The following is a 23,753-nucleotide window of genomic DNA, read 5'->3' as shown; positions in this document are numbered from 1 at the left end:
GGGTGGCTAAGTTGGTATGTATGTTGTGTATTGAAATATAGAATTTAACAATTCTGTTCAGGTAGCACTCAGAGGAGACCTCAATGGGCAGTTTGGTGAGGAGAGCAGATAATTTTGGCATGGCAATGCTCAGTGGGCTGGCCTGCTGGGACTTTTTCTCATCAGGGCAATTTCCATCGGGCAATAAATAACAAATGTAAGGCATTCACATGGCAGTCGGGGAAGGGGTCAGAACGTCTGTTTTTCCTCCCAGAAGTCAATCCAAGTGACTTCAGCAAGCCTCAGATACCTCTCACACTCACACAGCCACAAGCCGAAATGGAATCTGCCCCCCTCCCGCACACCTACCTGTCATTATCTGGTGTTGAGGCAGCTCCACAACTTTGATTTCAGAAGGATGCTGAAACCCAGCTGCGGGAAGGTGGATTCATGTATAGGGTTGATGAGATGAGGACCAGACAAGATAAAAGATGGATTACAGACTGAAAGAGGTAAAAAGGCTTGAATTGCTTATGAATTTTTGTGTGTTACCGTCTATTTCTCAGCGTGAACCGAATTTGCCTGCACTGTTTACTACATGCTACTCCTAACCCGCTTTTCACCCAGAAAACCTATCCCAAAACTGGGAAGCGGGTGTGAATCTTGCATGCATTCAATGGGATTAAAGGCATTATTGAATTTAAACTGAACCACATCAGCCAGCCTCCGTTGGTTTTATTCCATCGCCATTGAGTTAAATGTAGTAAACAAAACAGCCAGGTTTATCAGGCATGACATCAACCTGGTGAAACCATGCTGTTATTGATCCTTTAAACCACGGGTTCAATGCATCCTACAATCTGTTTCCGCAGTAAGGCATTGTCATTCTTATTTATTTATTTAGTCATTTGTAGAGCGCACCAAAGCCGGCGGGATCTTAGCTTGGAGATCAGGCTTGCAAGCCTGTAGCAACCAGTCACAACTGAGTTATGCTCTTTGAAAAACATTTACAATACATGAGCAGCCTTTTCTATCAGAATGATCATACCATGTTTTTGGGGTCTCAAAAGAATCTTGAATACAGACCCCTGGTGACCCCTAAATGACGTCCCTGGATTTATGGTTCAGAGACTTGGCCAAAGGGAAGCAAGATGGGTCATTAGAGGGTTGTTAGTTGGGGAAAAGACATAATAGGGAAAAAGTTAAACTCTGCAAAACAATGTTCCTCTGGGATGCAGTGGGGTGTTGGCTACCAAACCATAGCACTTAGCACCTCCAAAGGCAAAATACAGAAACCTGCAGATAAAGGTAATTCAAAAAATAACCCCTAATTTGCTCATTAACAATAGTTCAGGCCAATCTCAAGTCTTGACATCTGCCAGAGGTATTGAAATAGCTTGATATCACGCGTTCAAAAACCAATGCAGTTAAAAGACAAATAACTACAAGCCCACGCCAAGTTTATTATAAGACATTATCATCTCATCATCAAACAATTATAAGTAAAAATCAATGGGGCCAACTGCTATATATTGGAAGTGAGTTAGATCACACATCTGCAACAAGTGCATAATATTGTAGGTCCAGCAATTTTGGTGCAAGATCAAATGTCAACACAAGCCCCAGCACTTACAACAATTTTCAAGCAATTCATATTTACTTATTAAGTGGCGCTCCTGATGTTCTGGATATTAGCCCCCATTAGCCCTAAAAAGCATAGCCAGTAGCGAATAGGCATGGGAAATGATGTTCAAAACATCTGCAGGCCACATGGCATTACACATGGCATTACACATACACATAAAATGCTCACTACGAAACATAAATGCCTCTCTTTCAGCAGTCCCATCTACTTGAAAAATCACAACTGTGCATTCAGAGGTCCCTCTTCTGTACCTCCCCCATTCATATTGGGTATTAACTCTTCAAGTTCCGGTCCCACACTTCCCTCATTCACCCCTTGTGCTTCCATTCCCTGACCTAGAATCTTACCTTCATTTTTATTTTTCCATTATGGAACAAACATTCAGTTTTTCTGAATCGGAAATTAATGACATTATACAAGGCCCATCCATGTTCAACATGGAGGGGGCCCAACAGCACTTAGCATCAACTGCCACAGGAGAAGATCTTTTGAACCTAAAGAAACGCTGCTTTAGAACTGAGGTGCATGGACATTTTCTCAGAGAATACCTTGCGTGAACATGATTATAATACGGAACGAACCAGCACTATTTCTGGATGATCAGGAATATCTCCAGGGTTTCAGCAAAATAGCAACTAAATGCAGTCGAGACCTTATGGCCCTCACAATTACCACTGCTCAGAGAATACACTCCCACATTTTTAAAGATCTCAAGACAGAAGAAACAAAATTTCTCACCGATGAAACCCTAACCAATGCACGTGAGAAACTTAAAGAAATTGACAAAGAACTAGACACATTCATGGCCTCAACCCTAGACAAAAAGCATAAAAAACTTGCTAAGGACATCAAGAATTTCAAAATAGAGCACACCTATCCTTACCTCGCTGCAGACTACAAAGATACCAAGGAAAAAAAACGCATGGCCAAACAAGGTGGAGACTCAAGAAGTAGAAGAAGGGGGGTATAGTTCTCTGATACTTCAAGCTCAGACTCCTCTACTGGCTATCAACCACAGATCGGAGGACGCCAAGCCAACTCTGGACAAAATCAACCATTCTTGCAACCTCCTAACATGCCTTTTTTAGGCCAGGGGGGTCCCAGAGGAGGGTACTGGGGCCCACCCCACCTTCCGCAATTTCCCTTCTACAACTTCCCCCAATGGGGACACCCGAACCGACGCTGGAGGAACAGCAGGAGGTGCTAACTAAAACTCACATCTTCAATCTCTCCGGTCTACGGCATTATTAGCTAAAGGATTATCTTTCGTGCCTACCAATTATACTGATTGGTTCAAACTGGATCTGGAACTCAGCAACTTTTTTCGTAACATCAGGAGAAAGGTCTACTTCCTGGACAAAGATACCCCGATGGGTCCTGTGGATTCCGGCTTGAGACCTAAATCAGACTTTCTCCCGAGAGACTCTGAAACACCGGCCTCAATCCTCTCTTTTGAGAAATGCATCCGCTAAGAGATTGGTAAATTACAGTCCAGAACGGACCAACACAGGCAGAACCTGACTTCAGGGGAAAGAAAAGCCCTCGCCGCTCTAGGCGCCAACAAAACTCTGGTTATCAAACCAACGACAAGGGAGGGGGCATCGTAGTACAAAATATTACTCAGTACAATGCCATGGTGATGTCCCTTCTCAATGAGGAAGGAAACTGCAAAAAACTGAAAAAAGACCCCACTCTAGAAATAAAAAACAAGATCAAAGAAATATCAGGGTACGCACTGGAACATAACTGGATTACTGATAAAGAAGAGGCTTTTCTTAACACATCTGAAGGAAGAACTCCTGCCTTCTATGCCCTCCCCAAAATCCACAAGAACAGCCACACACCCCTCGGTAGACCCATCGTATCGGGATGTGGCTCTATCCTCGAACCCATTGGAAAATGTATTGATCATTTTCTCAAGCCCCTGAGCCAGATTTGAAAACCAGCCTTTTTATCCATCAGAAGATCTCCTTGTATCTTTAGACATCAAAAGTGTGTACACCTCAATTCCGCAACAACAAGCACTGGAATGCATCAGGCATCACTTGACACAGCACATGACACAGAGACGGGTGCCCACCAACTTCATTATCGAACTTTTGGAATTAGCACTCACCAACACATTTTTAGAGTATAACAACACCTTTTACCTTCAGACTTGTGGGACAGCCATGGGTGCAGTTTTTGCCCCCAGCATGGCTATCATATTTATGTCCGAATTCGAATTGACACATGTCCTTAACATCATCAATCCCTACCTGGATTCCGTGACCTCTTGGTTCCGGTACATTGATGATATTATCTTCCTCTGGAAAGGGGATGATACCACCCTGATGCAATTCTTTGAATGGCTGAACCAACGTACCACAGAAATTCAATTCACTATCAACCAGAGCAACCAGAAGATGAACTTCCTGGACCTCACCATAACACCAAAAACAACAAACTAGAATGTTCCATTTTCAAAAAGACCACGGACCGCAACACGGTCTTGCATTACAGTAGTCATCGCCCCAAGAGCCTACGAGACAACCTCACGTATGGACAGTTTTTGAGGATTCACCGCAACTGTACCCAAATGGATGATTTCCAAAAGCACTCGATTGACCTTCAACAAAAACTGACGTCAAGAGGATACCCAAAGAAACTTGTTAAAAACACCCAGAAAAGAGCAAGATTCACACCAAGAGAGGCCCTCCTGACACCCAAAGTCAACACCACCACCCCTGAGAACATCCTTACTTGTGTCACCACCTTCTGCCCCACCACTTCCAAACTCAAATCTCTCATAAAAATATTTTGGCCTCTTGTTCAACTCAACCTTCCAGCTGAACCCAAACCACGCATGGCACTCAGGAGGTCTAAAAACCTCAAAGAACTGCTCACTAGTGCTAAAACCCATAAAATCCTGGTGCGTTCCACACTTTGGGATGAGAGAGAGTAACGGACACCACACAAGCGGGCAATGTACTGGGTGCAGACAAACCAAGAAACTGAATTCATTCATGATCGAGGGAAAAGAATGGAAGATCAGACACTTTTCAATTGCAAATCCACCAACGTCATCTATGTTATCCAATGCCCCTGCGGCCTACGGTATGTAGGTCAGACTTCAAGACCCGTTCACAAACGTATCAGTGAACACAGGTCGAGGATATGCTGTAAAACCCTCACTGCTCCTCTGGTCCAGCATTTTAACGAATACCATCATGATCCAGACTCCTTTTCTTGGTGGATGGTAGACAAAGTTCAGAATAAAACCAACATTGCCAACGCCCTGAATTTTAAAGACGCATGGTGGATGCACAAACTTAAATCCATCACCACCGGCCTCAATGAGGCCCAACCAGGACCACTCTGTACCTAATATTGCCAGTGATCTCATACTTTGGCCCCCCCAGGATCTCCTTTAACCAACTAGATGATCGATGATCCTCCTGTCTGGCCCTTAACGCCCTCCATCATCGAGGGCACCCATGCCTGTATGTACCTCAGTTGCTCCTGATTTATGCATCTGTTGTTGTATTTATACTATTCCTCTATCACTTTAACATCAATGTATTTATATTGCTTGCCATTTTTGTGTGTGTCCTGATTGCATTTAGCCATGTTTGAAATGTTGATCCCATTGCTCCACACAGATCCTTTTCTGCAACACAAGTTTACTAAGATCTGATGTTCAATTCATGTAACAACAATGATGTTATGGCTTATCATCTTATTCCCATAGAACACACGACATGAAGGCATGAAGGCATGTCATTTTTTATCCTGGTACCTGACCACTTGTCCCCCCCTCCCCAGCACCCCGCCCCACCCATAGGTTCAGCCATATATTGTCCACTATGGCTCCTATCGTTACCCGCGGGCCTCTACATTTTTAGTGCCCCCTTGACCAGCCTTAGTTCGCCGCCCACCCGGGCTTTAACTTACTTACCATTCTCCTTGTGGACACGGTGCCCCACCAGGCCATACGGTCCGGCAGGTTTGACCTCCTGCCCACCCAGTTCGGCTCCCTCGAACTGCATTCACGTCATCGGGGAGCCATCTCGGCAGAGAGCCACTACTCTCCCGAGCATGCGCAATTACGTCGCAAGACATTTTTTCGAACGCTTTCTCCCCGCACATGCGCATTAGAACCTTTGGACAACACTGCATATATACAGCTCGGTCATACAGAGCCAGCACAGGTTCGCCTCGACTCTTGCAGGTATGCCTGATCTGACCTTTGAATGCCGTTTGGCACCCGCTCCCCTACTTCTTCTTGACTATGCTTATGCTGGGTGTTATTATCCTCACCCACGTAACCCCTATTTTTTCCACACTCTATTCCTGTGTTCCTCCCCCTCCCCTTCTTTATCCAGGGCGAACCAGACAAAAATATCCATAAGCCATCCACTTCAGATGATTCAACCTTAGACTACTGAAGCTCCAGCTTAGATTATTGTGGCTCCAGCTCCACCCCGGACTCACATCCCCGATCACCACCAGGTACTACCAATACTCCTACCATGGGTATTGCTGCGGCATCTTTTACTTTTTACCCCTTTGACCCTAGTACTCTCCTCTCTTTCTGTGCACCCTAGGTTCGCCATCTGAAGTATTAAAACGGACCTGGCACTGATCAACAGGGGACCCTTGGATTATTCCCACGGGCCGTCTGCCCATTTGCAGGACGCCCCTACAACCAGCGTCCATACGGGTGTTTTCTGTGCCCCACCATGAAACCTCTTGTGTTCATCTGCTCCCAGTCCAAGCCCGACTAGTGGTGAGTGGAGTTTGTCTCTGGAACCTTCTAGGACTTGTTTTTTCGTGTATTATATACACCTTGCCAAACCCACCCCAGCACATCGCTGCTGTTTTAATACTATTCCTCTATTACTTCTTGTTTTTCTAAAACACAGTTTCCTGACTTCTTTGGCCCCAGAAGACGGCTTCCATCCAGTTCTACCGAAACGTCGACAGCACATAGACCGATAATCATCAGGGGTTATATTTAGTGCTGTACTCAGACTCCTAACATTCTATTTAGACGTAGACCGTATATGAGGTCAGACTTCAGCCGGGCATTAGAGACCTACTATCAACGTCTCCTCCATTTACATTCCTTTTCCTGTGTTTCCTATACCCAATCACATGGGATATATATTTTTTTTACAAGCAAAATCCATTGTTAAAATGTGCATACGGATGTTTAACATCGTATGTCATCTGTAAAAATGTTACACTAAATTGCCAATAGAACTATTTGTTCGTTTATTACAATGGTTACCTCGCACTGTTATGTATGTATCAAAACTTACAATACTTTGCAAAGAAAGAAAAAGCATCAGCTAAAACTAATAAATGCTGAAATTTTCTTTCTAATTCGAGATATGTGTTTTTCAGTAGCAAACATGTGTTTTCTTCAAATCATGGTTGCCCCAATCACATGGGTACCCATAAGGGTTTAAAAACCAGTGTGCACTTGATGTATTGTGCACACCCTTTTCTGACTCATAGAGGATAGGACAAACCCCCTTGTTATACCATCTACTTGTCTGAATGCATTAACATCAAGAGCAATGGAAGAAATCTTCGTTCATCCTCTGTCACAGTCATTGCTTCCCCCTGATTTAAGACCGCAAAATTTGGAGCCACCACGCTTGATGTTCAAGGCCCTCTACTTTGGAATGCTCTGCCGGCAGGGCTACGACAAATCAAAAACTACCTCCTATTTAAAAACCCCATAAAAACCTACCTTTTTAACATGGAGTAATCCTTATGACCCCTTTCTGATCCTGCTTGCTCTCTCTTGTTGTCCTGTCTATGTCTCCGTTTTTTGTGCGCACTGAGGCCTACGGGCATGCAGCGCGTTATAAGAATGAAAATAAATAAATAAATAATGAGTAACTAATGATGTACCAGCAGCGTATGAAAGAGTGAACTACATGATCCTTGTTATTAGAACAAAATATAGCACAGCGATGGATGAAACCGCCCTTGAATGGTTAACGTCCTTCCTGCTGAACTGGACAACGGATGTCAAAATTGGCCAATTCACACCTGGATAACTTCATGTGGCATACCAAATGACTCAGCCATTCAACTATGGCTAGTCAACGTTTATATGAGGCCTCTGGCGTCACTCGAAACATTTGAAATGCTGTTCGTACTCTATGCAGTCGATTCCTAGCTAATTATATGCCTGTAGAAAAACGGTAGCAACAATAGTTAACTAGCTACCTACCTTTTAGAAAAATCTATCACTGGAGCCTTTGTCTGACAACCAAATGTTTCCTACCTGCCTATTATTCGACCCAAATTACTAGGTAGGCGCACCACCCCAGGGGAAGGTGTTAGAAATCTTGGTTTAGCCTATGCCGCCAAACTCTTCTTTATACTGTGAATACATAATCTATCCATTTTGAACAATGCACTTTCCAAGACAAAATCCAGTCAGCACCGTAGTTCTCTTGAAATGTGACTATGGTAATGGCATCACTGCTTGTCTTCCAAAATGTCAATTCACAACCTACACATTGTTTGACATGGCCGATTTTTACTAAATGAAACATGACCATATGTCTAATGCACCAAAGTCCATCCATCAGTTCGCTTTTCAAGAAACATGTTGTTCAAATTATTGTGCACCACACACACACACAGATGTGTGCGTGTACACGCACATACACACCGAATTTGGAGGAATTTGGCCCTAAATAGCTCATAGAACGAGTAATGCTTTACAACTCACCAACTCACTTGGTTACATCATCTCGACTGTTAGAAGAAGAGTCCAATTTCAGATGAATTATGTTCTCTTGGATTGGTCATAAGAAGTGGAAGAACTCACGGCTGATCGTTAGACCGGAAACCAGGGGAGTTGCTAGGTCTGGAAAGGACCAGGGGCTATGCTGATGTTGGAACTGTTGGGACTGGGGGCTAGCTAGTCTTTTGGCTGTAGCTCCTGAGATTCTATCCCGGGCTACAACTAAAAGATCAGGGGCTATAGCCCCCTTAGCCCCCCCCTAGCAACGCCCCTGCCGGAAACTAATTGTTTGCAAGTCCATACTATAAAGCTGTAAAGACTGCTACTTTCCTACAAGTCTTCTTAAGCTGACTCACCACTTCATGGAAATGATCAGAGCCTTGGAGGGAAAGCAAAGAAAATCCTACACATTGTCTAGTCTTGTGATAACTGGAAGGCCTCTTTCCTTGCTGCAACGGTTATGCCTTAGTCTGCCCCCTCCCCCCCCCTCTCTGTTTGCCTGGAGGCCTGTTAGGGACAGAATCAGTCCTTTGTGTTTTTTTAGCATTATTTGCCCTACATGCTTTCGCTTTTCCATGTCCCCACCTTTCTTTCGACTGGATGCTCTCTGTTGAAAAGAGAATCACTCCTTTTTGGCTCCTGCACCTTCCCGGCCTGCCCTGCACCCCTGTCCGCACACCCATCTGTTCCCTTTTTTAGGTCAGCCACTCTGAACCGATGTTTTTGCTTGAAACGCAGTATAAAAACGAAATAAATACACCTAATGTTGTAGTTGCGTTTCTATATCTAAAATGAAAAGTAACTGCAGCACACGCGAGTTTCTCTTTGAGATTTCAAGGAAGAAAATACGAAGAATGTTTCGTTCACAACAAAAAGAGCCGCATGAAGGTCTTCGAATCTTCCACACCCCGCTGACCTAAAAGGAGCAACATGGCTATTGCCACAAATGCAGGTGAAAGGTCGCCCCACCCACCATAAAAGCAGACGTGTCGGTATAAAAATACTTCATTTCCGCTGGACCTGACGCACATCACCCGGCACTCCAATATCTGATTAACTTGGGTTTGACCTCATTCCAGGAATACCAGCTCCAGCACAGAGGCTGCCTTTCTAAAATATAAGCACTGTGCTCGGCTATCTTTTGCAGAGCCGCAAGGGTTTTTGGAGGGAGTCAATCCAAGCCACCCACATAGCACATTTTTCTGTCAGGAATGGATGTGGAAGATGTGGTGAGAGTAACGTGCTCACAGTTCCCGCGCTGCTACACAGCAGATGCATCACAGGCACCTGTTCCAAGTGCTTGAAAAATAGATGACCCTAACGAAATCTGAGGGTGGACAAAAGTGCACTACTTGAAAAGCCAAATTTACATCTTGGATAGTATTCACCATCAGTAAAAATTGCACAAACAATCGGTCAAACTGCACTTATACATGAAGAATATGCTGACATCCAATAGGTTAGAAAACATAGACTCCATGTACACGCTGAATCGCAAGATGCACAAGAACACACATGAAGCTTGCTTAACGCAGACACACAACACGAATAAGTGGGCTTTTTAAACAAGATGGACGGTGCAGCCGCGCTCGAGTGAATGGGAGACATCAAGGAACCCTGAAGCTGCAGGGGGACCGGGTTTGCTGAGTTAGCAGAAAATCCATACCTGAGCAGCCCAGACAACAGTCGCGCAAGGTCTTGCCAGGGTTGCCGTAGACAAGGAAGGTACAAATTGGCACCCAAGGGAAGAGACGATAACCATTCCCAGACTTGAGACACATTTCTCTTGGATTAAGCAAAGAAACAATTGGAAGGTCAGATTCCCATTAACCAGGGCTCAATATTGAGGGGAAAGTAGCTCAACCAAGTCTCTAGCAGTAAGAAGGGGCAAAGACACCTACATTAATAAGAGCTAAAATCCTAGTGAATGCAGAGCAGAATAATCCAGAACGTGGTGTCCACACACGTGACCTGCAACTGGAGAAGAAAAGCTATTCACTAGTTTCAAGGACAGACAGACTAAGGTCTTTGTTCCTATCGAGTTTCTAGCTTGAGCCCTAAGGAATCAGAGATGGTAACCTATTGTGAGAAACAGCACCTTGGTGCCACTCCCCCTGGCTACTATTCTTGCTCATGTGCTGATAACTTTCAAAATTGCCAAGAAAGGTTACCTTGTCAGTGTAGGACAAGAAGACGGCTGAGGGGATTCTTGTGTATTGTGGTATTTTGAGGGTGCACCCGTATATGTTCATGTGTCTAGAGATTACTGGCGCCAGTGGCAGGTTGTAAGGAGAGTGTCAGGAATTGACAGAAATAGGTTTGTTTATCAGCGGTGTGAGGTAATAGCAGAAGGGTGAGAAGTTGGCTTAAAGTTCTGAAAATGAGGTTGCGTTGATATTGGTTCATGTCATAGGAGTATATGGATTTTGGTTTGAGCTCAAAAGGCGGAGTCCTAGGATTGTGCAAATAACAAGGGGGGTCCTGGGAGACTCTCTGCCAGACATCAGTCCTGGTTACAAGAGCCTTACCCAGAGTCTTTAGCTCACTATCTTTCACAGAGGAGAAATATCCTAAACATATCAGTCTTTGTCCTGCAGTGGGGCAGTCCAGCACCGAAATGCTAGGCAATTCTCCTCTGAACAAGAGTACCAACAGCAACCCCATACACATGTTTCAGTCTGGTTGAACCTCATCAGTAGGGTGTAGCTGTGCCTCTCTAAGAATAGTGAGCAGGAGTCCTGGGAATGGTCAGCGTTTGTGGTGCATGCCCAAACTGGTGTTGCAGAAGCTGGAGAGGCTTGGTAAAAAGTCTGAAAAGTGTTGGATACTGAAGAAAATAGTGTTAAGTAGAAAATTGTGAAAGTAAAGTGGTAAAATCTTGAGTTTAGAGAATTCTTAAGCTCTGGTACGCATCAGCAGTCAAGAGGGTGACATGCCATCATGGGAGACACATCCCTTATGCACCTGTACAAGTCCCTTCCGTGGTAAAAGACTAACATTTGCAAGTATAATGTGGAATGTGCTTGCAAAACAGCAGGCAGAATGGTTAAAGCTTGGCCCTAGTATGGCAGTCTTTCGAAATCTGTAGCACATGACCACATACGTACATGCTGAATATAGGGTGAAGGAAATTACAACATAGATTGGCTATTTTAGAACTATGGAAGATGTTTGAGGATGAGATGGAGGACCCACCCCGGAGGGAGTAGATGCTTACTCAGCATGAAGGGGGTGGCAAAGCGCCCACGGATTCTATTCCTCCTCCCCAGAACATCGATCTGCAAAACGAAGGGAATGGATTCAGGGGTGGACTGGAAACCAAAAAAGGCCCTGGAAATAATTTTCAAAGTGGCCCCATATTACACATTTTCAGCAAGCCCAACCCTTTTCCTATGGGAAAATCTGGCAATACCACACAAAAGGGGCCCAGGGTGCAGAGGCTTACTAAGAAATCTCCAGAGTTCCCTATAGGCCATCCGCCCCTGAATAGATTCTACCCATTCAAAGAATTAAAAGCAGTAATAGGTTATACCAACCCCTGTGTACGTGCCCCCGTGTACTGTATAGTAGTGAAGACTCAATAAATGGAGCCAAGTTAAGTAACCAAAGGCCAATACCTACATGGGATGAGTATAAGGAGCTCTGCAAACTACAGGCAAAGCTAACAGAAGGTAAGGAAAGGACACAGAGACAGAAAATCAGACAGGACAATGGAGAAGAGACAGTGATTATATTGAATGAGTGAGTGGTCGGACAAATATTGCTTAAGTTAGACGGAAAAAGCATGAATGACACAAAGGACAGAGAAAGGGAAGTCCAGGAGAGGCAGGACAAGGAGGAAGAAGAGGCACAGCATAGAAGGAAGTTAGAGGAGGAAGAAAGAGAATGGGAAGAAATAATGAAGGAACTAAAAGAAAGGGAAAGGAAAGAAAAAATGGCAGGAAAAGATGAGAAGGGAATTAGATGCAGTGGGAAGGAGAAGGAGAGAGAAAACTGGGAAAGGCTGAGAAAATGAAAGGAGGAAAAGGAAAGGCAAAAGGAAGCAGAAGAGAAGAGAAAGAGGGGAGTTGGAGAAGAAAGGGAGAGACAGATACAGCTGGGCCGAGAGAGGCAGTGAAAGGCTTGTTAAAAAGCACCTATGCAACGTAGAGGAGAAAAGTAAGGAGCAGGAGTGGAAGAGACAAAGGAGTTGGGAGAGGAACCTTAGAGGAATGGAGGAGATGATGAAAAATCACACTCTGTCAGATAAAGATGAGAGAGCAGGGATACGAAGAAGGATTGGGAACATGTATAGAAGCAGGAGAGCTAGTGGTACTACAATTAAGCTGAAGAGAAGTATAGTTGGGTCTCCACAGAGGGAGGAACCACACTTATTGTAGAAAGCAATGAAGGGACTGTATGGGAAAAACACATTAAAACGATTACATTTTGAGAATGAGGAAGGCAAAGAAAGTGATGATAGTTGCAGGATGATGGGTTCAGATGAGGAAAGTGAAAATGAGGAAGAGGAGAGAAACGCACAAGGTCCCTCCACATGAGCAAGTCCAGAAAGGGAGGTAGAGAGGCCTTAGGGGGAAGAACAAGTAGGGGAAAAGCCTGAACCTGCGACACAATCTAAGTGCACAAAGGGACGATCCCACAGTTTAGAGGACGTTACCCCAAATACCCAGAGGTTGAGAGCATTACCTGGACGAAAGAGAGTTAGCATGACTGGCACCTCTACAAAGACAAAGGGTTTGATTGAGCCTGAGCATAATGTAGAATAAACACAATTCCCATTGCTAGAAAAGGGGGGAAGTTGGCCGCAATACATACCATGGCCACAAATGGACAAAGCTATATTGCGATTTAAGTTGCCATCATTAACATCGGGGGCAGGAAAGTAGATTTTTGAGCTAAAAAGAATGACGGCAAGAAAGACGTTAGCAGTGGTCGACATAAAAAGCTTGCTTGCTGCCATTATTAGGGAAAGAGCTGATGACATCGGGAAACGAGAGGGGTACCCAGGGGTGACTGCACAGAATACAGCTCATGATGGAGCACCATTTGGTAACTGTAGGGCAGCTGCATGGAGGGCGCTCAGAGTACAATATCCCGACACGCCAGACATGAGCGTCACAATGGCACACAAAATGCGTGAGGACAAAGACCCCTTGCTTACATTCAGGAGATTCAAAAGCATTGGCATCTCAAGACTCATGAACCGTGGGGCAAAGCAATAGCACTTTTTTATCACATACTGTGTCGGAGACTACCCGAGCCAGTGCAGAGGCAGTTGAAGAAACTCGTTGGGACGGAAGCCATGGCCAGAGATACAGTTGACTATAGTTCATCATTGTCGGTTATTACAAGAGAAAATGATAAAGAAAGCAGAGGAAAGAAGTTAGAAGCAAAGTTGGTTCCAAAAAAATGATAGAAGTATTCAATGGAAGGGGCCATGTTGATGAGTGGAGACTGAGTGGTTATTCAAGATGTGCAGCCAATGGCTGGAGGGAGCTTTGCAGGAAGGGGAGAGTACAATTAGTGGCCACAAGGAAGAGGGAGTGGGCCCAGAAGAAGAGGTGTTGCGTTATAGGCCCTGCAAGGAAGAGGGTTCAATGGGGGACAGCCTAGAGTTGCAGGACCACCTCAGCAATATTGGTCATGAGGGAAAATGGGACACATCGCTCAGGTATGTCTAAGCAGGGGAGGGATGCAACAGAATTGGCAAGAAGGGGGGACAACCTATCCACCACCATACAGCACTGAGCCACGCGACTACTATGCCCAAGATTACGCACAGTATCAGGCATATGAGCTGCACACGCATCAAACACAACAAGCACCACAAGCACTGATGCAAGAGCAACAGCCCCAAATGCGACCTCAGCAAGCACCCACACTGGCACAGCAGACTCAGATGCAACCGCCAACACCAATACAACCGAATACCCTGGCAATTGGAACCCAGGTACAGGAGCGCAAGCCCCCATGCCCAGGGTAGGGAATGTGGCTGTAGTGGGAGGAACCCCTTTACTGGGACAGGAATGAATATATACCCACAATAGGACAGCCCACAGACTGACTTGATAAGTTCAATCCTATCCATTGCTCCTGACCCGCAAGAGGAGCCACAAGTCGGCGTGACCATAGGTGACAGAACATTTTCTTTCTTTGTAGATACGGGGGTGACCAGCTCTTGTGTTAGGGAGGGGAGAAACTCAATGTCAGGCTTTTATGGGGCTACATTTGGTTCCATTCATTGATGAGTTACCCATCACCATAGGGGAACATGACCTCACCATGCCATTATTATACTCCCACCAGACACCAGTAAACATAATGGGGAGGGATATGATGAGCAAACTTAACATAACCATATTCATTACTGGCAAGGGGATAGTGTGCTCCACTCCAGGGTTTCACTACATGAATGTGCAAGAGTTGGGATCACTACATGAATGCGCATCAAATGAGATATGTGAATGTCTCAGTGGTCTGCTCAATTAGGGAACAGCCAAATCAAAGGTGACCTTGTAAAAAGGATGGCTCCACTGCCTACCCTCTTTGCATTACGTAATCAGCCTGGCTCAGACCATCACCTGACTCCTCATGAGCTAGTGATGGGGCGCCAAATGCATATACCTCTTGCTCCTCTCACTAGAGTGCTAACTGATGCCCACAGTGCCGCTGCTGTCCTCGGATCTGAGATGCATGGGTACTTGGCGGCGATGATGACTAGTGTCTCTTTTATGTCACAACAACTTCGAGCCCGGCAGGGGAGGTCAAAGAAAAATGATGAAGATGACCAACAGCCTGACTTACAGACTCTGCTCCAACACCCCAACTTCTACCCTGGGGAAGAACTTTATTCAATGCTGGAATGAGCCCAGGTTTGAGGGGCCCTTTGTGGTGGAAGACATTACCCCCACCACTGTCTCAGTCCTAGGTAGGCATGCCTGGCTCTAAATCAGCGACATCAAACCATATAAAGGCATGACCTCCCTGCCTTAGTCCCAGGCGCTGAAGCTGAAGAAGAAGAAGAAACTAGAGTGCAGGCGCAATACATTACCAGGAACAGACAAAAACCCACCGAGAACTAAGGAAAACACACTGTCCTTTTTTTTTTACACAAACAAACCTGCCCCAATGAAACTTTTGTCTCCAAGAACCTTTTACCTGTAGAGTAAGAAGGACACACATTTAAAAAAAAGATAGAACAACTACTAAATGTTACCTCTCAAGGTATTACTATGTGCAATTCCTTCATTCATAGTGGACAGTTAGCGTTCTTTCAAGACAAGTAGAGCACTGCTTATTGCTTTATTAGTGAATCCAAGACACAGTTCATATTCGAGAGGATTTTTGGGCTATAATCATACAGTTTTCTTGTAGGAATTCATTCTTTGAAAATCAACGTGAAAGTGGTGGGAGAAAAAACAACATAAAAACTCCAAAATATGGATCTTTTTTAATTTTGCTAAATACAGGCTACTGGCACGCGGACAACGCAATGTGTGTGTAACTTTGCAGCATGTGTACTGATCAGCAAAAATAATTGTAGTAATATTTTTTACTTTCTGCTGTCTCTATCTCTTTACTCTCCTGGTAATACGAAAGTGGTACTCTATCATGAACCCGAACTAGCATATGCTAATATGACCTCTATTCCCCTGTCGAACTAAGCAATGACCCAGCCTTTCACTAATGCCCCTAAACACATGAAAAGACTCAAGAGAAACGCTCATAATGATTGTGAACATATGAAGGCCTACATGGCTAATTTGGCCCATGGGACCAACAATATGTGGTATCAGTACATGACCTGGGTGGGGAAAGGGACACAGAGGGAGAGCTGCTATGTGTTTTCTCTCATTCCCTATGCCATGAGTGTTCCCAGAACATTTGTGGCCACCAAATTACCAGCAAGCAGGGCACAGTGCCTAATGCATTAGGCCAATTTCAAGGGAAATGTGCTACTTTGCGATGGATGTCAAAAAATACGCTCCCCTATGAGGATTGCTACATAAAAACAAAAACCATGATAGATGACTATTGGAACAGAAATAAGATGATACATTATATACTGGACGGCCCAAATAGAGGAGACGCTAGAATAGTGGATCAAAAGGAATTGCAATGTCCAACTGATGGGAGAAGAGATATAGGGGAATGCCCATGTGTTGGGAAAGGCCCCAACTACTAGTATACGGACATGTATTTACCTCAGAAGGCTGGGTGTAAGGAATGATGGGGTGCGAAACACAAGCACTCCTGACAGTACCAGTAGAGGTGGTATAGACAGAGACTGATGGATGCCTCAAGGATTGGGCAGAGTACTCCAAGTGGCTCACCTGGGTGGAAAATGAAGCAGGCTCCATACCCATAATACCCTTTAAGAATGCCTCCCTATGTTTTCAGAGTGATGGTCTGGTAAAGGTCGCAACATATGAAGGATGCAAACTCATATTGCAATTACTTGGTATGAAACTTGGTACAGTGGTGCTCATGGACCACTACTAGGCATTTGGCTCACAAGCTTACATGCAACTGCCTCCAAATTGGGGATGAATATGTTCCTTTGTCCTACTAAATACACCAGCCCTGGTACTTCCTCAGAAGGAGATACAAATTGGCGGGTTTCCCAAAATGGATGCGCACCAGAGTAAGAAAAGATCCCTGAAGCTCGAACAGGTAAAAAGAAGTAGCAATAATATTTCAGACAAAATGGAAGAAGCACTTGATGGAATACCACATGAGCATAAACTGTTCAGTAGGACAGAAATGTTCTTTGCTTCTTCCTTCCCAGAATACAAGCAACTACAAATGCGAAGTAGTTGCAAATAACCCGCTGGCAATTGCTACAGACGATGAACACGACAGTGAAAGGCTTTAATGCCATAAAGGAAGAGTTAAGAGCAGTAAGGCTCATGACTCTTCAAAACAGGTATGTCCTTGACCTCATCACAGCCATGGAGGGTGACGTGTGCACAAACATTGGCCCATATCGCTGTACATATGGACCTTCCCATGATGAAGAAAATGGCACCCTCACAGAAGCTATAACACTGCTAACAGATCACGACATGAAAATGGTAGAGGAGGTGAATGATGTGGAGCATGACGATGATTGGCTCTCTTATCTATTCTCCTGGATCCCCTCCTGGCTGGCCAATGGATTCAAAGTATTAATAGCAGTATTAGTGCTAGTATTATTTGGATTCTGCATCTTAAGAATAGCCATAAACCAATACCAGAAGATTGCCAAGAGGACGGTAAGGATGAAAAAAGAATATATGGACACTATGACAGACAAGCACACACAACCTGATAATCTACATCTGTTGAATCTAAAACAAAGTCCTATTGTCCCCCCAGGCACAACATTTCTTTATCCCAGAGACACTCACAATTACCTGGGACGTTGGGTGTTCTGAAGACCAGATGGGGAGTGCTAATATATGACCTGGAGTGTGGACAAGCATATACAAATAAAATGTGACCTTGGGAGTGATGAAGATATGGATCCCCAAGGTACACCACGGGGGGAGGGTCCTCCGAGGAGTGTGGTTGAGGACTCAACCAGAGGGGGGAATGATGAGAGGGAAATGAATGTGTCATTCATTACGACGGCCCCTCCCTGCTATTATAGAAATGAAAGGTGCGCATCATTCATGGCATCTGCCTCCTTCCCGCCGCCATGCTGCAGATGCGAGAGGCGCTACTCATTAAGGCAACCCTACCGACCCTACCCCAGAGGGATCGAAGAGGAGCGGAATTTGAAGGCTATGATGGATGTGAACATGATGTAACCAAGATGCCGAAAGCAAATGATGTCACTGCTGGAGCTCGCACACATAGACACATTAGACAGAATTACTAATAGCAAATGCTGATCACATAGATTGCCAGAATTGCTGTCCATTTTAAATAAGATGGATGGTGCACTACAGTCGATGGAATGGGAGACATCAAGAAACCTCAAAGCTGCAGGGGGACCCGATTTGCTGAGTTAGCAGAAAAGTCAGACCTGAACAGCCCGGACATTCATTGCACATCCTTTGGCAAGGTTATCGTGAAAAGGGAAGGTTCGGATCGGGACCCAAGGGAACAGACAATAACAGTTCCCAAGAGTGGGACACATTTCTCTTAGAGTAAGCAACGAAATAAATAGCGCTGGAAGGTCATATTCCCATTAACTCAAGCTTAAAAATGGGAAGAAAATAGCTCAAAAAAGTCTCTAGCGGTCAGAAAGGGCAAAGACACCCGCATCAATAAGGGCTAAAATATAAGTAAATGCTGAGCAGAATATTCCAAATGTGGTCGCCACACACGTAACCTGCAGTTGAAGAATATTGGCTATTCACTAGCTTCAGGGACAGACAGGCTGAGGCCCTCATTCCCATCAAGTTCTCAAGACAAAGACACAAAATATGTCAAGGCCTGGCTTGGGGCCTAGAGAGTCAGAGATGGGGACCTAGTTGTGAAAAGCAGAATCTTGGTGCTGCTCCTCCTGGCTACTATTGTTGCGCATGTGCTGATATAAACTTCCAAATTGCCAAGGCTGAGAAAGTCAATGCTAACCAATCCCTATCCTCCAATAACATTACCACATAACTGTCGCACCAGCCAATAAAATTGTATTGCAATGACATGTCTTCACCTGTATCAATTCAGGAGGTGGTCTCAGGTGGAGCCACTAGATAGGGCATGACCACCAAGAAACCGTACCCATATGGAAAACATACTTAGATGATTCCCGTAACCAGTACCTCCACCTCATATCTTTTTGTAGTCTAGAATATGATGAAACATCAGTGTGACATAGTTCTTGCTTTTAAACTGTTATCAAGCCTGAAAGTAATTGAGAGCTGTTCTTGATGTCCACAGCTGTCCCTGTTTTATATGGATTGTGAATAAAACTGGTCTTTGTCTATTTCTTTGGACTCTTCCGTTATTGGGTGTGGAATTTCCGGGTGCGTGCTGTCTGCCCTACCCAGGGGTTTCCACCCCATCTTTACAGCGCAATAGTATTAACTGGCCATCGATGGTAGTAGCTGCAAAATGGTCTGTGAATATAATTACAGACCATGCCAAAACTGTTAGCTTTGCCTATTTTTAACAAGACTTTAGAGAAGGACATGCATAGTGCTTATAGGTTGAGTGGCTGAAGCAAAACCTGGTTAAGACATTTTTATTACACTGGTAGCGCATTTATAGCTCCAATTAAGTCATTAACTCACAGTAGACGGCTTTGAGAGAACACTGGCAGACACTTCAAACTCAAAGTTTGATTGTAAGCCTTGATGAAGCTAGTTCGAATAGGTCTCAGGAGGATGTGTTTGGTTAGGAAGTGGGTGGAAATGGCTATAGAGATTATCACGGCCATGGGCAGTCAATGGGTGGGTAAATAACCAAACAAAACCTACAAGCTGTGTGTCCCTCCTAATATGCCATTTCTCCCTAGCTGTACTCGAATGCAATAGTTCTGGCTTATCGGTGGCGCTTTACACCTAATAGCTGAAACTAAAAAGGGGGTTGAAAATGTATCTGACAGTCATTGTCCTTTCTTCCTCTTGGACACTAATGCAAGATTACTTAGCAAGCTAGTGGTAGGGAGATCCCAGGCATAGTTGCTAAAGAGGATATAATCCTTGCAGCCCAGACCTGGTTAAGAAGAACGGCAGGGTACAGTAAGGCAGTTTATATCTCACCCCTGTTGAAATCAAATTGACTTTCGATTGTGGATATAGGTACAAGATATGGCAGAGGTTAGATGCCAGGACCTGGATAGAGTGTATAAGCTTGCCAAGAAACGTCCGTAAAGTGAACACAGCAAGGGTCTGCTGCGGGCCATGTAGGGGACCAGGAATTTGAGATGTGCTGTTTTCGATCATAAATATCCTGAAAACCCAAGTAATGGCAGTTGGAACTAGAAGCCTTACAAAATGTATAGGGAACATTTGTATTTGTAGCGTTCTCCTAGAAATAGTCAGGTCCTTTAATAATATTTTTGGCACACAGCTTTCTCACAGAGTCACGTGGCCTGAGTAGGTGGCCAAAACTGATAGAGCCATACAAACTGCTGCAATAGATGCTTCACAATGGCATACCGAGCGGGAGGGCAGGGGGGGCAAGATGTCCCTCCTGTGGCTCTTTCAAGAGCCAGACCGGGACATTTGTCAGTGGGACACCTCTCCCGTTCGGGCACCTTAGTGAGGGTGCGCAGCAGGAAAGGTGTCCCACTGGCAGGACAATGTGTGCCGAGCAATTCCTGCTCAGCACGCTAATTGACCTGGCAGCAGGACACCTTACACTTTCGGAATGGGAGAGGTGTCCCGCTCACCAAGACAATGTCCAAAGGAGCTCCGGGCAGCACAGGAACTCCCACGTTGCTCTGTGTCAACAGAGCATTACATTGTGAGCCATTAGGCACTGATGGGAGGGCCGGGGCGTGCAGGGAGCGGAATATTTGCAGGTCCCTTTAGAAATGTGAATGGGAGTGAGAAGGGTGCATAATGGTGCATGCTTTATGAAATAATGACTATGGCTTTAAAACTCCAGGGGGATTTGTTAGTCTCACATTAATCTGCATGATGCTATTGTGACTTTGCATGCAGGACGGGGAGAATACACTTAAAGCCATACTCTTATTGACATATTTCTATGACAATGTGTATAGTTAGTTTACTATGATAGGCTGATGATGCTCCTTGCAATGTCCTTTTCTGTGCTGTGAAGTCACTTCTGTTGGTGCAATCCATATGCAAATGAGGAGGTTTGCATGTATTTTGCCCGAGAGCACCTGGACAGAGCTCTAATAGATGAGTTTCCTGCATCTGTAATGATCCTGCAGTTTTATTTTGTATGTTATGTGTTAAAATGCCATCAGCCACCAATGTTACCAAAACAATAGATTGGGGCAGGGGTGGGCGGTTTGGGGGCGCGAATGAGACCGTATGGCATTGCACGCACTGCATTTCTGGGGAAAAGTAGCAGGACTTTTTCTGTGGCTCACGCTTGCAATGCTGGATACTCCCCTTATGCTTCAGTAGTAGCACACTGCATGCAGCCCTTCAACTTTTCTGGCTAAAGCTTGTCTCTCTTTCTTGAATGGGCTAAGTGTTGGGGTTATGCCAGCTGTAGGGCATATATTCTTAATCGGTCACCTACGTCAGAGAACAAGCACCCATTCCGCCCCCATGAAGTCAGAGCTTGGCTGGAGAGGTTTATGGTCATGGGTGCTCGGACACCAGTCCTCTCTTGGATTTACCCGAGGAGTGATGGTGTTTTTAAAATGTAAAAATAGTTAATTAGCCCGTGCCATAAAAACATTACATTCAGGAAAGGAAATTCATAAACGTTTGAAACCCATGCCTAAAAGTACATTAATGCAAACTGAAAACTCACACCCACAAACACAAGATCGAGTACTTAATAAAAGACACATGTACCAAGGAAATTCCAGGGGTGTTACTTGGAAGTCTGGTGTTGAGCCTTTAGAGGAGCTCCAACGCCTAATTTTATGCGCACGTAAAATAATATTAAGGGCCTAATTCACAGACCGTTTCCAATGAGGTTTTGCCAATATAAAACGCTTCTGTGAATTATGCCCATAAAAGCATATAAAATGCCGCAGATCAAAGATCAACATAGGCTGAACAACAATTTGAAAGACGCACTCAGCAAAAACTGTAAATCATTCACAAACAGCAGCAAAAATGTTGCTTGAAAATCAGTTATAAAGTACCAAGAGCTGTGCCTTGATTTGCATTGCATGTTTCAAAGAGGAAAGAGTGACACCGTCCTAGAGGCACGGAGCGGGGTGCAGGCAGGCGACAGTTGCTTTCCAGTGAATTACTGAAAACATAAACTCGGCGAGTGCCATGTTGTCTCTCGGGCAGCTGCTGAAGGCATGTGCGCGAGGCTGGCCTGCTGACAGGATTGTTCCATGGCGAATCTGCTCTGCAGACGCACCCGTCCCAAATGGCTAATTTGATCTTCTGATAGCAAGTGCATTCTTAACAGTACAAGCTGGTGAGCTATTTTCAGACTGCTGCTTCAAAGCTGGTGTAAAAATACTTTAAACTAGAATGACAGTGACAAAATCATTTTATCAGTGCACTACCTTTTTTGGCCCATGTATAATCAGAAATGTTATAGACACGCTCATAAAAGTCACATAAGCTGTTTGATTTGATTTGTTTTGAGTATTTGTAACACGCTAGACCGTACTCACTCAACTGAATCTAGGCACAAAGTGAAATAAAGAAAAGAACATAACCAGTGCTTTAAGTGGGCTCATTTGGGGGCGTGGCTTCCATGATGGCCGTGACCTGAAAACTACACAAACCATAGTAAGGTATGCAAACAAATATATAAATGTAAAGATTTATAAATTTGTGTTCGTACATAGAAATATTTTACATATTTCTATGTTTATAAAAGATGGCTTGAAAAGTACACAAACCATAGTAAGGTACACAAACAAATATATAAATATGTACTTCAAAGTGGCTTGAAAAGTACACAAACCATAGTAAGGTACACAAACAAATTTATAAATATGTACTTCAAGGTGGCTTGAAAAGTACACAAGCCAAATATATGAATAATGTACACACACAATACAAATATATGAATGCTTACTATGATTTGTGTACTTTTCAAGCCAAACATAGAAATGCGTAACATATTTCTATGTTTATAAAAAATGACTTGTAAAGTACGCAATTTAATAAAGCTTTGCCAACATCAGACAAAGCCTAAAGTGTCTTTGTCCATCAACAAAGCTTTATTAGAGATGGCTTGAATTGTGTACTTTTTAAGTACATAGTTCAAGCCATCTTTTTTAAGACTATGCCAACGGACAAAGATGCCTCAGACTCAGTGCTCTGTGCACTGCAGAGCAGACTAGGTCACCGAGCCCGAGGCGTCTTTGACCTTCGGCGAACCTGGGGGCTCCATGATGTAATTAGATCATGGAGCCCCCATGTTCGCCGAGGGTCAAAGACCCCTCAGTGACCTGGGGAGGGGGTGGGGAAACAACGGGACGTAAGTTAACTTCCTCTTGTGAACCCTCATGCGAGGAGTTGCAAGAGAAGTTACAGTGACTGACAGAAGTGCCAGCGAGCCACAGCATTGCTGAAACTGCAACCTCCCGTTTAAGCAATGCTGTGGCTGGCTGGCACTTCTGTCAGTAACAGCTTGGCTGACATGAACATGTATTTGTGTTTTGTATTTATTAAATTATATATAGCGCTTTACGCCAAAGCGCTTTACATTACAACATGAATACATTAGAATAAATTACAAGCATAATTACAAAACATGAGACAAACCATCGAAAACAATATGTAGAACAATTTACCTAGAACTATAAAAGAGAAACAGAACAGA

This window comes from Ambystoma mexicanum, chromosome 4q, assembly GCF_040938575.1.
Source record: "Ambystoma mexicanum isolate Mex_15411 chromosome 4q, UKY_AmexF1_1, whole genome shotgun sequence".
Classification (NCBI taxonomy): domain Eukaryota; kingdom Metazoa; phylum Chordata; class Amphibia; order Caudata; family Ambystomatidae; genus Ambystoma; species Ambystoma mexicanum.
The sequence above is the reverse complement of the archived record's forward strand: the minus strand, read 5'-3'. Positions refer to the sequence as shown.